Source organism: Polypterus senegalus, chromosome 7 (assembly GCF_016835505.1).
Source record: "Polypterus senegalus isolate Bchr_013 chromosome 7, ASM1683550v1, whole genome shotgun sequence".
Classification (NCBI taxonomy): domain Eukaryota; kingdom Metazoa; phylum Chordata; class Cladistia; order Polypteriformes; family Polypteridae; genus Polypterus; species Polypterus senegalus.
The window spans coordinates 136,448,984-136,463,171 of NC_053160.1; the positions used below are offsets into that span (position 1 = coordinate 136,448,984).

At 36.8% G+C, this 14,188-nt stretch overlaps 1 long non-coding RNA gene across 1 annotated transcript in view; it reads right to left on the reverse strand.

Moving 5' to 3' along the window:
• Window positions 1–4,939: 4,939 nt before the first annotated feature.
• LOC120532195 overlaps window positions 4,940–14,188 on the reverse strand; it is a 64,546-nt gene continuing 55,297 nt past the window's right edge. The window contains exon 3 of the long non-coding RNA XR_005634248.1: window positions 4,940–5,136. This is a non-coding gene — a long non-coding RNA (uncharacterized LOC120532195). The remainder of the gene's footprint in view (window positions 5,137–14,188) is intronic.

The window sequence follows — 14,188 nt, forward strand, 5'->3', positions numbered from 1 at the left end:
ACTTTTTCTACTGGTAACATTAATATGCAGGGTGGTGCATCGGTAGCACTGTTGCCTCTGACAAAGGGGACTGGGGTTTGCATCTTGCGTCTTCCTTGCATGTTCTTACCATGTTTGTGTGGATTTCTTCCAGGTATTCGAGTTTCTTCCCACAGTCCAAAAACATGCAGGTTAGGCGGATTAGCAAAACTAAATTGGCGGTTCTCAAACTTTCGTATTTAGCGCCCCCTCTTTTCTACCTGGAATAATTCTGTGACCCCCTGCATAATATAAGATGGATGAGAATAACCCATGATACAACTAACAAAGGTATGATGCTTGTGCGGTGTCGCGGTATCTTATCATTTTTACTTCCATAAGATTTGCATGTGTTTCGCTAACTTCGATGAAATATTTGCAATTTATTTTTTTTAAAGTGCTTCAATAACTGTTAAAATGCCTTGTGTGGTTTTTGGTAGTAATTCTAGTCCCAAAAACAAAGAATAAATTATTTATTTTTATTTAATAATTTTTTTATGTAAAGAAACGATTAAACATGTTTACATTTTAAAAAATCTCGTTAACGAGGACACCGATGAAGTCAATCTGCGCGAGGCAAACGTATTTTTGTCCAACAATTATTATATCGCTGTTAGTTGTATTATGAAAATAACCCAATACGCAGTAAATTATTACATTTGATTTGTCAATATTGTCTACGCTGCCAATGTGGTGCAGTCATGCTGCATTATCACCTTATCGACTGTTAACCGAATGTTCGCAACAGATACTGATACGTCTCAAACTTTCTGGATTGAAAATACGTGACTATAAAAGCAGCAGCAGCGGCGCCATTCGTCAGTTAGTCATTAGATCTATGCCTTAGAAATGTTTTATTTTAATTTTAGTTATAATGCATTCCTTGTAATTATATGCTTGCAAATTTAAATTTGAAATAAAAATGTAAAAAATTAATGTTGATGTCTTGTTCATTTATTCGACGCCCTGCCCCACAGTTTGAGAACCGCTGCCCTAGTGAGTGGTTGGGGATGGTGTGTGTGTGTGTTTGCCCTGTGAGAGACTAGGGCCCTGTCCAGGGTTTGTTCCTGCCTTGTGGCCTATGCTAGCTGGACCCTTTTCAGGATTGCAAGAGTTAGAAAATCACTGAGTAACATTACTGTACATCTTAGGAGCTGAATGTAAAATATCTACATTTTTTATTTTATTAATTTTTATTTATTTTAGCAATTACTGCAGTCTTTCATTCAAAAAAATTACTATATAGTATTCACAAAGAAATTTCCTATTTAATAATAAACACTCTATTTAAGAAAATATTCCTTTATTAGCAGCAAGAAATTTCAAGAAAATTTTGGCACTTTGAATATTAAGCAAACATTTAGTTAATTATTAGAATGTGAACTTGTCATGTGACCTTTCTTCCAAATAAGAATGTGAACTTTTTCAATGTAACCATGTAAAATGCTGTATATAGGCAGCATTTGCTGCATGTGACCGTGGGAAGGAGCAGCTTTCTGTTTTGTCTGTAGTTTACTACACATTCCCTAAACATATGCAGGACTCATGTTAAAACTGGCCAATCAAAAACCTCCTTAATTATCTTCCAATTTAATTACTGAGTTCTTTAAATTTATGCTGATCTGACAAATAAATATTTCCAATTGTTTTTCACTGTTCTTTATTATCATTTATGCCTTTATGGACATTTTGTCATTATAATTATGCAACAATATATGATGTTAACTTAAATATTTATCATATTGCAGTTCAAATTACAATTGCAATATGATTTTTCATCTAATTATGCAGACCTAGTTTGTTTTTCACAACATCCCTTCTTAACAAGATATCTTTTTTGTCTGATGCATAAACAAATAAAAGAAAATATGTACCAAAGCTAAAGGGGTGGAATTTGAAGGTGGAAAGTACAAAAAGGAAATCTGCTGAAATGTTGGTAGCAGTTTCAGAAGCATCCAGTGTGGATGGCAATTAAGATACTGAAGTTTGCTGTGAGAAAATAGAACGACTAAGCTGGATGTTTTTTTTAAAGAGGAGATTGCAAAAGTATTTAAAAAGTTGAAGATAGAGAATGCAACTGACCCAACTGGAATGGTGTTAGAAATGTTGAAGACAGTGTGAAGGTCCTGGACTTGAATAGTTGACAAACCTATGTAATGGGATTGTTTGTAAAGAGAGGACTCCTGAAGACAGTAAAAGAAGTGGGCTTAGCATAATGCATTATAATGTTTCACAATCATACTTTCTATATTGACTGCACTGGATGCACATCAATGCCTTTCTATTTCTTGTAGGATTTGTAAAATTTGGCACTTGGCATACAATATGACCAAACTGAGAAACTTTTTCAGCATTACCAAGACAAAATATTTATTTGTGAAATTGTACCCAGTGCTATGGAGTATGTAAAAAAGATGTCGTGGAGCACAGCATCAGTGTACTGTAAGCAGCAGGATATTACTCATGCATAATCAGCGTACAAAGCAACAGATAGAATTAATTTGTACACTTATTTTTTTTTATTCATTTTTCTGTGCCTACTTATGCTGGTTTCATGTATTAAATTGGATGAAACTATAAATACATTCTAAAGAAACAAATGAGCTATAAGACACACTCTCAAAATGTGTAAATACAATTTTTTTTTCCAAGACGAGAGGCAACAATTTACAGTGATCTGCTAACAATGCATCACACTTTCAAAAACAGCAATCACATTTCATATACAGTATTGTTCAGGAATTGTCACATCAAGCTGTCAATATCAATAATTGCATTATCTGTTTGCATTATCTATTCTCAAAATGCAACATTATTCTTATCTCAGCTGAGATGTGGTGGTGTTTAATTGGAGATTACAGGCTAAAATTGGTTGGAACATACATAATCTTTTAGGATTTAGCAAGTAAGCACAAAGTCACACATTTGATTTCTAGAGTTTTGTCAATGTAATTGTGCTGTTGAGAAAGGCACTTCTTTCTGCTGAAAAGGTGTATAAACTTAACTGACAATAAATTCTAACACTGTCTGGTGCACCTGCTATAACATCTGTACATTTTCATGTTCTGATTTACTAAGAAGCTGTCAAAATGTCATTTGATTGTGGCTCAAAAGTGATTATTTTTCACTTAGTTGATGCACTGCACAAAGCTTATTTTCAGCCTTAATAAAAACTTTTGAAAATGTGTTGAGTGACCAGTTGTTTGGCATTACAGATGGAGTCATTATTCCATTATCTATAATGTGCTTGCACATGCACAGATGGCTTGCAATCACAGTAGTCTTAAAACGTATCTACTGTACCTGGTATTTTTTTAATTATGTTATTTGTGTGTACTTAATAGTACTTAATGGCTCAGGGGGTAGTAAACATAGCACATACAAAACTCAATGTTATACCACATTATTAAAGATGCAATACTGATTAAGATTACAACATAAAACAGTTACACATACTGAACTAAGAACAGATGAATCCTATAAGACACTGATAAAACTAACTTAAACTTTAGGTATACTAGACATGAAAAATGTGGCATGGTGGCATAGTTCTCATCAATGCGTCCTCATTTGTGATGCAAATCTTGTACTAGGCACATGAGTTTTCACATTCTTCTTCCTACATCCTTAAAAAGTTCATTGCATTGACTGGTGACTTTAAATTGTGCTGGTTTGAGTGAGTCTGTGTGTATGGAAGCATATCTTTAGTGAAGTAATGGTGTTGTCAGTATATGCTCCAGCCCCCAGAGACCATATACTGGATTGATCTGAATCAGAAAGTGAAAGGAGCCTCAATATGCACCTCCTCAAAGAACTATATAAGTGCAGAGTGTGAAGATAATAGATATCATAAAGACAGATTAAGGGTTGGGGAATCATCCCCATCTACTTGTTCTTTGTACAGCACAGTTAAAATGAGCATATACATTCGGACATGCCGTGGAACCGAAAATTGGTGCAGGGAGGAGATGACGTGAACAGAATGAGGAGGAGGTGATGTCATCAGAGGTTGACCGGGTTGAAGTCATCACGTGGGGATGGTTGGAATGCAGAAGTTCTTCCTATGATGGGATTGGGTTTTGGCGATGATTTCACATATCCGGATTTGTCTGGTCTTCGGTCTTTCTGATTAAAAAAGGATTAGTACGCCATCTTAGATCCCCGTCTGGTGAATGTTCATGCTCTGTTGGTCCTTCTGGCTGCCCCTTAATCGCACGTGTGTGACAAGAGTTATTATTTACATGCGAGTTGCAACTGAACAAGAGGAAGAATATGTAGCCGAGTCAAGCAGTGAAACTGGGCATGAAACAGTGACATTCGGAATTAAAACTCATTACAAAGCCTAAGGATGAAAAAAGTAAGGCTCTCCTTTCCATTTATCAAAGCATGGAAAAGATTAAAAAAACATTTCTCAAATAACAAATTGCAATCAGACAAAATGAATGTAGAAGCTGTTTATTCGCTGGTGCGGGTTATTGTGTAGCTCTGTTGATGTTGAATTTTAACTCTCTTTTCACAAATGTACTTTACCTATTTTGTACAGAGGCAAGCCTCTTATTTCTCAGAGTTAATGGGGGCTTTGCAGACTGTTTTGTTTATTTACTAGATGGTTTTATTATTGTTAGGAGGTATTCCTTGACTATTCTTGTGAGAGAAGAAACTTTCAACTTACAAAATGTAAGGTAACAAAGATAAAGATCTATATAATAACTTCTTTATGGTATACATCATACAGATTATCATTACCAACACACTACTACTACACAGTGTGGAAGTAATCAAGCCTTGACACAGTAAAAAGGTTTGGGGCAGCCTCCCGTATAATCGAGAGTTGGCTGCTGATTGCAAGAAAAAGTTGATGCAAAGCTCTTTAGAGACAAGACTCTGCAACAGAACTGAACAGGTCAGGAAATATGGCGGATATATAGTTGAAAAGCAGGAAGAGGAGGGATCTTGGGACCGGAACCGGAAATGAGGCCATCAGGCTGCAACTTTTTGCGATGTGGAAGTTACGTCATTAGGAGGTGGGGTCTTCTGTTGGTCTAGAACTGACGTCTTCTGGGGTGGAACTGGAAGTGACATCGTCCTGAGAGCCAGGCGGAATTTCCCACATTTGGTCTGTCGGATGATAAGAGAAAGGATTAGTGCAATCTACCACCCTCTGGTCTGACCGGGTATTACCTTGTTCTGAGCTCTTTAGCTGCCTCCCATTCACATGCGTGACAATAGTTATTCATTGACTCCTGAGCTACTCTCCTTATGTAGGCATCTTCTTATATTAGAGGAAACTACTACAAAGTCTGTCACTGACCATTAGTGCCAAGTACTTTATGGACATTTATAGATAGCACAGAAAACCAATAACTGCTTGGACACATTAGACAACTTGTGTTCCATCCAATCACAGTCCTCCAAGGCATGTCTGTATCCTCACTTGAGAGTAGAGGTAAGAATACTGAGCCAAAAATGCTAACCTTTTGAACACCAATGGCATCGTCATCAAGGTTGCATATCTTAAACATTACTTTATAGTATTAAAGTTATATTGAGCTAAGTCTCTCACCTACTGCGATAAAAAAAGTTACCTGGTACATCCAGTCCTTTTCTGCAAAAACTGAAAGAGATCACCCTTAATTGAGACATCTCATTCCAGTGCCACGGTTGTGGGTAAAGGTTGGTGCAACTATATCTAGTCATTTTTTTTATCTGCGAATTGGCCAATGAAACATGTTTAGCAATACATTTTTACATTATATAAAGTAGGGTTATGAATATTTCTAACAATTATAGATGTTGTATTTACTGTATGTCCATTTTCACCTAAATAAGAAAACTATATTTTAATCTTTTGACAAGCTTCTCAGTTTTGTGTATAATAAACACTATGCGTTATGTGCACAAAATTGAATACACTATACTGTAATTTTCTTGTACAAAAACCAACAAAGCATTTGAAAGTCTAAAGATGGAATCTCTGATTAAAATAATTTTAACTCTAATTAATTACATGGAGGCAAGAGAAAAGTAACCTTTCACCTAAGGTCTAAGATATAATTTAAATTCAGGGTGCATTATATTTTGAAGGGAGCATTTGGAGGCTTGAGGCACAATTTATATTCTTCTAGATGAGAGAGTAAGCATGAGAATATAATAGCACAGATAACAAGCTAGGAAGATATCAACGAACAGAAGCTCTACAGGGTTTTTTTATGTAAGCTAATTGAAAAATTATGAGGCCGTCTTGAAGTCTTCAAGCACAATTTTTGAAATGAAAGCTTGTCATCTCCAGTTTAACGGAGGATATTGTTAAAGATTATTTATATATATATATATATATATATATATATATATATATATATATATATATATATATATATATATATATATATATATATAGTATATATATATATATATTTACTCAAACCGAACTGGCACATAACATAATCAGAAACTTTCAGTTAATGCCAGGTTATCCATATTTTTGTCACCTTGTGAACTGATTACTGCAATGCAGTCTTGTTTTGTGTCTTTTCTTGAAGCCCAACCAGACTACAATATGTGCAAAGTTCAGCAGTAAGAGTCCTTATTACATTTAAAATCATTGGAACAAGTTTATCCAACACTTTAACAATTGCACTGGCTCCCTTTTCATTTTTCGTATTTGTATAAACTTCTCCTTTTAGTTCTAAGGCCCTTTGTGGTCTGTTCCCACCTTACCTGTTTTCTTTACTAAAGCCATATACCTCATCACTTTCACTTTGTTCTTCTGATATCATGTTGCTAAACATCTCATTGTGCAGGCTCCATATTATGGGCAAAACAACCTTGAATGTAACAAGTGTAGTGCCCTGCGAGGGAAGAAAACACGCCAGATAACATTTCCTTAATGCAGGCATGAACTATCCATCCATTTTCTAACCCGCTGAATCCGAACACAGGGTCACGGGGGTCTGCTGGAGCCAATCCCAGCCAACAAGGCAGGAACCAATCCTGGGCAGGGTGCCAACCCACCGCAGGACACACACAAACACACCAAGCACACACTAGGGCCAATCCACCTAACCTGCACGTCTTTGGATTGTGGGAGGAAACCCACGCAGACACGGGGAGAACATGCAAACTCCACGCAGGGAGGACCCGGGAAGCGAACCCATGTCTCCTAACTGCAAGGCAGCAGCACTACCACTGCGCCATGAACTACTGACTGTTTATTGAAGTGCTTTAACTATATACAATTGTTGCCTATTCCCTCATCACCCCACCTCTTCCCACACTGCAGTGAGTGTGCATTGTGTCTTTAGAGGCGCAGTGCTTCCAGTTGCTACACAAGGCCCACAATTGTAGATGTCCTACCACTGGAGCGATATGGCTGCACCTCACACTTTATAAATAAGTTAAAACCCATCTTTTGCTAGATTCTGCTAACTTTATTTATTTATTTTTGTGGTTTTGGTTTATTCTTTGTTTTTTTGATGTAAAGCGACCTTATGTATTTTGAAAGGTGCTTATTAGTATTGTTATTATTATTGCTGGTCAAGTAGAAGCACTGTTATTCTGATTGACCTGAAAATTCTGTCAAACATAATATACAATCGTTCCTAACTGAACTTACTTATGCCATCAGCTTTTGAAAGCCATAAAATGTGCAAATTCGTAACAGGCAATGCTGCTTATCATTAGTGAAATAACTATCCTATTCCAATTTTCTGTGTTGAGACGCCTTTAAAAACATGGCCAAGTTTAATTTCCAAGGAGTTGGGAAAGTCTATTTATTTTCTGTGTCTGTGGATGTACACACCTGTTTTCAGAACTAATATTTTTTTACACTCTGCAATAAAACATGTGGTCAATTGTTTACAAGCTTGTGGCTTCCAGCCTGATTTCTCATTTGGGGAAAATTTAGAAAAACACAGAAAAAAATAAATTGGAAAAACGACTGCTTTCCACAAATGTTTTTGCTGCAGGTAGGTCTAGAAAGATGAAAGCAAACGAGAGCGGGTTCTGTCTCCAGTAGATGACACATGCCTACTTTTCACTCAGAGTATTACATGATGAAAGCCAGAGGAAATCGCAAAATTCAAACTCCTTTCAAAGAAATAATGTTCGTGTAGGTGCTTTAAATAAAATAAATAAATAAATAAATAACATTTGTGTCAGTAAATTGTAAAATATTAATAAAAATAACACATTATAAAATCCCAGTGAAGGATTCACCTGAGAGTATACTGTGTAAATAATGTTTAACAGAATTCATTTCAAAGTAAAATGCGTTTTAAAATACAGAAAAAAAGACCTCCATTATAAACATGATTTTTCCTTCAAACACTCATACACTGATTCCTGCAATATATTTGTTCATAAAAGAAATGCTATACTGTACAGTCAGGGAAAGTCATTATGTTTTTTACTGAGAACACGACCCTGGAATTATGAAAGTTTGGAACTCAGTTTTGTAATAGTTCAGTTGGGTAACACAGTGGAACAGGGAGTAGAACTATGGGGAAGAATTAGGAGTACATGAGCATTAACTTGATTACAGGCTACTGTGCCTTTTTTAGTAGGTTTTGCATGTTTTCCTCATTCTTGTCTGGTTTTCTTTTTCAACTTTAAAAGAGAGGAAACTGCTTAGTCCATCAAGCTCATTTGGGCAGCTAATAATTAAGTTGTCTTAATATATCATCCAGTTGCTTTTTAAAAGTTGTCAAGGTTTCCATTCTCCACCAGTCATGTGGTAAGACGACTGGTGACTCTCAGTTGGCACAGTAAGAATCCGTTGTACAGTATGTGGTGCTATACATGTGTGAGTGAAATGGACTGGTGTCTCGCTCCCATCCAAGGGTAGTTCTTATCTCATATTCATCGCTGTAGTAATTGGCTCATCTTGTATGGAAAAAAATAAATTGTGTTTTTTTGTTGTATGGCAATGAATTAATTGCTGAAGCTTAAAGCTCTTTAAGGGATCCCAAAATGCAGAAACAGACCAAAGCCTCTTTCCATTTCTGCTTAAAGATCCTATTGACTTGCTCTGATTTCTGTCCCAACAAAATAAACACGTTGAAACTTTGTTCTTCAGCTCAAAGAAAATGAGTCTACATTTGTGGTAATTTAATTACAGGGACAAGTGAATTCAGTTTCACTGTAAAAATCTATCCATGTGCAGAGACTGGAGGGGACGTGACTGGGAATGGAACAGTGTTTTCCGATTCTCCATCTCACAACAAGCAATATGCCTGCAGCACTAGCTGTGATGAAAGAAAAACAGCAAATTGAATCACATCAGGTTCATTCTTACATTTAGAGTATAGTATAAAGTGTATTTACTGTACTTATATTACACTGAGTTGTTTTTTGTTTTTCATTTTATTTAAGGGAACTAATGATGTTAGATTAACTATCTGAAAGAGCTTCACCACAGTCTCTTTTATTTTAAGGCTGATGTATTTACTTGCTTAATTAAAATGATTGCATTTTGGGAACCAGAAGTACATTATGTTCCATTTACTAATAATATAAGAAGACACGCCTTATTTTGCTTCCTCCTGAAAGAATTATTACCAAACATAATGTCCTCAAACACACTTAATCCAATTCAGGGTTACTGGTGGCTCAGTAGCAGTCTACTACTAGGTCCAATCATTCACACAGGCCATTGGAATTGCCAAGGATGCCTTAAGAATGTGAGAGGAATATTGAAGTACCTGAGAGAAAACCCATGCACACACAAGGAGAATGTTCAAACTCTGCATAGACAATAAACAGGGATGGAATTTAAACCTAGGACTTAAACTCTATGTGGTCTTAGTTCTACCAACTGCACCACCATGCTGCCATCACTTCCTAATTGGTAATCTACAATATTACAAACATTTCTCACTTTATAATTACAGAAAAAAAAAAAAAAGAAAACAATTTTCAAACCTACCTCTAATCAGTTCAGAATTGAGGGTTGCCAGTGTTATATACACTTCAGGAACCTGCCTCGGAGAAAGCACATCCCCGGACACACTCATACCCACATTCAAACTCACTCAGACAGAGCCAATTTAAATTCACCACCACATCCTTGGAATGTAGAAGAAACCCCAGAATGCTAAACAAAATCACACACAGAAGAAGAAAACAGCTTAAAGATACTTCTAAAACATGAACCATCATTACACATTTCCTTAATGATTACTAGAGTAGTTGAGAAAGCTTGATCTTTTGAACTAAGTAATAAAAACTGGTCCAATTACTTATGCAATAAGCATTCCTGCATCACTGTGCCATAATGTACCCAAAATGCACCAAAGTATTAGTAACCCCGGATAATTGTTTCAGCTCTTGATGCTATTTTACAACTGGTGACTCAATTCGCTGATATTTAAATACTGTTCCACATTTTGTAGTACATTTCCACTCTTCTGTTTGACACTTGTCAGATTACAGTATATGTGTTGCCTACATAAGATAATGTATAATGCTGGTTGAACGCACTACATATCGAGATTCTGCATTTCATCATTTTATAACTAGCTACAGAAACATTTGTCCATAACATTTGTGATTGTGCGAGATATGACACGGGATCCAAAGCAAATATTGGGGCACCAGATGGGTTGCTCAGTTTAATTAACAAAGCAGAGTGCAACAAAAACAATGAGTGATGACAAATACAAAACAAAATTATATAAAAAGGGTGACAGGGCAGATCCAAGCAACTATAGGCAAGTAAGCTTAACATGCATCACTGAAAAATTAAATGAAAGGAATTATTAAGGATAAGATTGAGCAACACCTGGCAAAGACAGGAGTTATTCTGAAGTGTCAGCATGGGTCCAGAAGAGGGAGGTTGTGTTTTGCTAACATGCTGGAATTCTGTGAGGCAGCAACAAAAGGATATGATCACAGTGGAGCATATGATATTATTTATCTTGACTTTCAGAAAGCATTTGATAAGGTGCCACATGGGAGGTTGGGCATCAAACTAAAAAAAGTGGGAGTTCAGGGGGATATTTTTAGATGTGTGCAGAATTGGCTTAGACAAAGCCAGCAGAGGATGATGGTGCGAGGAGCCTCATCAGAATTGGTTGATGTTAAGAATGGTGTTCCACAGGGGTCAGTGCTTAGGCCACTGCTTTTTTTAATAGATATAAATTATTTAGATAGGAATATACTGTAAGTAACAAGCTGGTTAAGTTTGCAGATGATACCAAGATAGGTGGATTAGCAGATAGTTTGGAATCCGGTATATCATTACAGAAGGACTTGGATTGCATACAGGCTTGGGCAGATTTGTGGCAGATGAAATTTAATGTCAGTAAATGTAAAGTATTATATTTACATAAGAAGTAAAAATGTTAGGTTTGAATACACAATGGGTGGTCAGAAAATCGAGAGAACACCTTATGAGAAGGATTTAGGAGTCATAGTGGACTCTAAGCTATCAACTTCTAGACAGTGTTCAGAACCCATTAAGAAGGCAAACAGAATGTTAGGTTATATAGCACGATGTGTGGAGCACAAGTCCAGTGAGGTTCTGCTCAACCTTTATAATGCACTGGTGAGACCTCATCTGGAGTACTGTGTGCAATTTTGGACTCCAGGCTACAAAAAGGATATAGCAGCGCTAGAAAAGGTCCAGAGAAGAGTGACTAGGCTGATTCCAGGGCTACAGGGGTTGAATTGGATAGATACAGTGTAGATAGATAGATACTTTATTAATCCTAAGGGGAAATTCACATACTCCAGCAGTAGTATACTGATACAAAGAAACAATATTAAATTAAATAGTAATAAAAATGAAAAAAATAAAAATAAAATTAATGTTAGCATTTACTCCCCCGGGTGGAATTGAAGAGTCTCATAGTGTGGGGGAGGAACGATTTCCTCAGTCTGTCAGTGGACCAGGACAGTGACAAAAGTCTGTCACTGAAGCTACTCCTCTGCCTGGAGATGACACTGTTCAGTGGATGCAGTGGATTATTCATGATTGACAGGAGTTTGCTTAATGCCCGTCACTCTGCCACAGATGTTAAACTGTCCAACTTTACTCCTACAATACAGCCTGCCTTCTTAACAAGTTTGTCCAGGCATGAGGCGTCTTTCATTTTTATGCTGCCACCCCAGCACACCACAGCGTAGAAGAGGGCACTCGCCACAACCGTCTGGTAGAACATCTGCAGCATCTTACTGCAGATGTTGAAGGATGCCAACCTTCTCAGAAAGTATAGTCTGCTCTGGCCTTTCTTAATCAGTATTGGCAGTCCAGTCCAATTTGTCATCCATCTGCACTCCCAGATATTTATAGGTCTGCACCCTCTGCACACAGTCACCTCTGATGATCACAGGGTCCATGAGGTGCTTAGGCCTCCTAAAATCCACCACCAGTTCCTTGGTCCTGCTGGTGTTCAGGTGTAAATGGTTTGAGTCGCACCAGTTAACAAAGTCTTTGATTAGCTTCCTGTACTCCTCCTCCTGCCCACTCCTGATGCAGCCCACAATAGCAGTGTCATCAGCGAACTTTTGCATGTGGCAGGACTCCGAGTCATATTGGAAGTCTGATGTATAATGAACTTCACCAGACACGGAAAACATACTCAATATTGCAATATGTGCAGTCTCAAGATGCAGATCAAAACTCCAGAATACATCCTGATGTAATTATGAGGAACGATTAAAAGAGTTGAGCCTATACAGTCTAAGCAAAAGAAGATTAAGAGGTGACATGATTGAAGTGTTTAAAATTATGAAGGGAATTAGTACAGTGGATCGAGACTGTTATTTCAAAATAAATTCATCAAGAACACATGGACACAGTTGGAAACTTGTTAATGGTAAATTTCACACAAACATTAGGATGTTTTTCTTTACACAAAGAATGATAGACACTTTGAATAAGCTACCAAGTAGTGTGGTAGACAGTAAGACTTTTGGGACTTTCAAAACTCGACCTGATGTACTTTTGGAAAAAATAAGTGGATAGGACTGACAAGCTTTGTTGGGCTGGATGACCAGTTATAATGTCCTAAATACAGGGCTGCAATGCCCTCTTAAAGCTTCTCAGTCCTGCAGTAGAATTATGTCTCCATCAAGCTTTAGCCCACCTTCTGGGAGCTCCTCAAATCTATAGATTTCTGACTGGAAGCGGCGGAGTCAGTTGCCCTCATTGGGTGTCTTCTCTGTGATGTGGGAGCAGAACAAGTGTTAGTAGCAGCACCACCTCTCACCCTGGGATGGCATTGCTTACCAAAGATGAGCTACAAAGAAGATCCTCAGATGTGAATGTGTGACACTTTTTACTGTAGCACTCTGCTTTTCAATTGAATTGCTTTGATTTCATTTTTGAACTTGTGTACATCACGCACATAACTTAATGTACTTTGAATGCTTTTATATCCAAAAGAGAGGCATTGCTATGTAAACCGCACATGATAAACAACAGTTTGTATACATTATATACAGTATGTTAATGAAATGATTCTTTGAATGCATTATGTTGATTGATGTCTTGGAATGCAATGTAAAGAATACATTTGGCATTTTTCAAGTCAAAGTTATTTTGTCACAATCACACTATACATTAAATTGAGGCAAAAAATTATGTTTTATGTAAAGGAATTTTTAATCAATTTTTAAATACTGTGCTCTTTGTTTGTGACTTAAAATGGGAGGAGTCTACAGAGCATGGACAAAAAAACAATTAAACCATACCAGCCACACCCATTGTCAAGTCAAAAATATTCTGGAGCTTTGATCTGCATCTTGAGACTGCACAAATATTACAATATTGAGTATGTTTTCCGTGTCTGGTGAAGTTCATCTGTGCTCTTCACCCCACAGGCTGTTTATTCTGCATTACTCTTTCATATATTTCTAGGGATGTGGCATCCAGTAGCTTGTTTTGTGACTGTTGCAGTTGCTGCTTTAAGAGTGATTTGATACAATAGGATAAGATTTTTCTCAGAATTTAGACGAATAAGCTGTGATGTTACACCAGAGATACTATACTGTATATCTGTCTATGAAAACAAAGATACATTTAGCTGCACCACTGAACCATATTTTTATGTTTTAGCTTTTGGAATCCCTTTATGTGCATATATGGAATGTTTATGTACCCCTCGATATATTTTACCATTTTGATGATGATGATGATATTACTACAGACCTATATTTTTGTTTTTTGTTG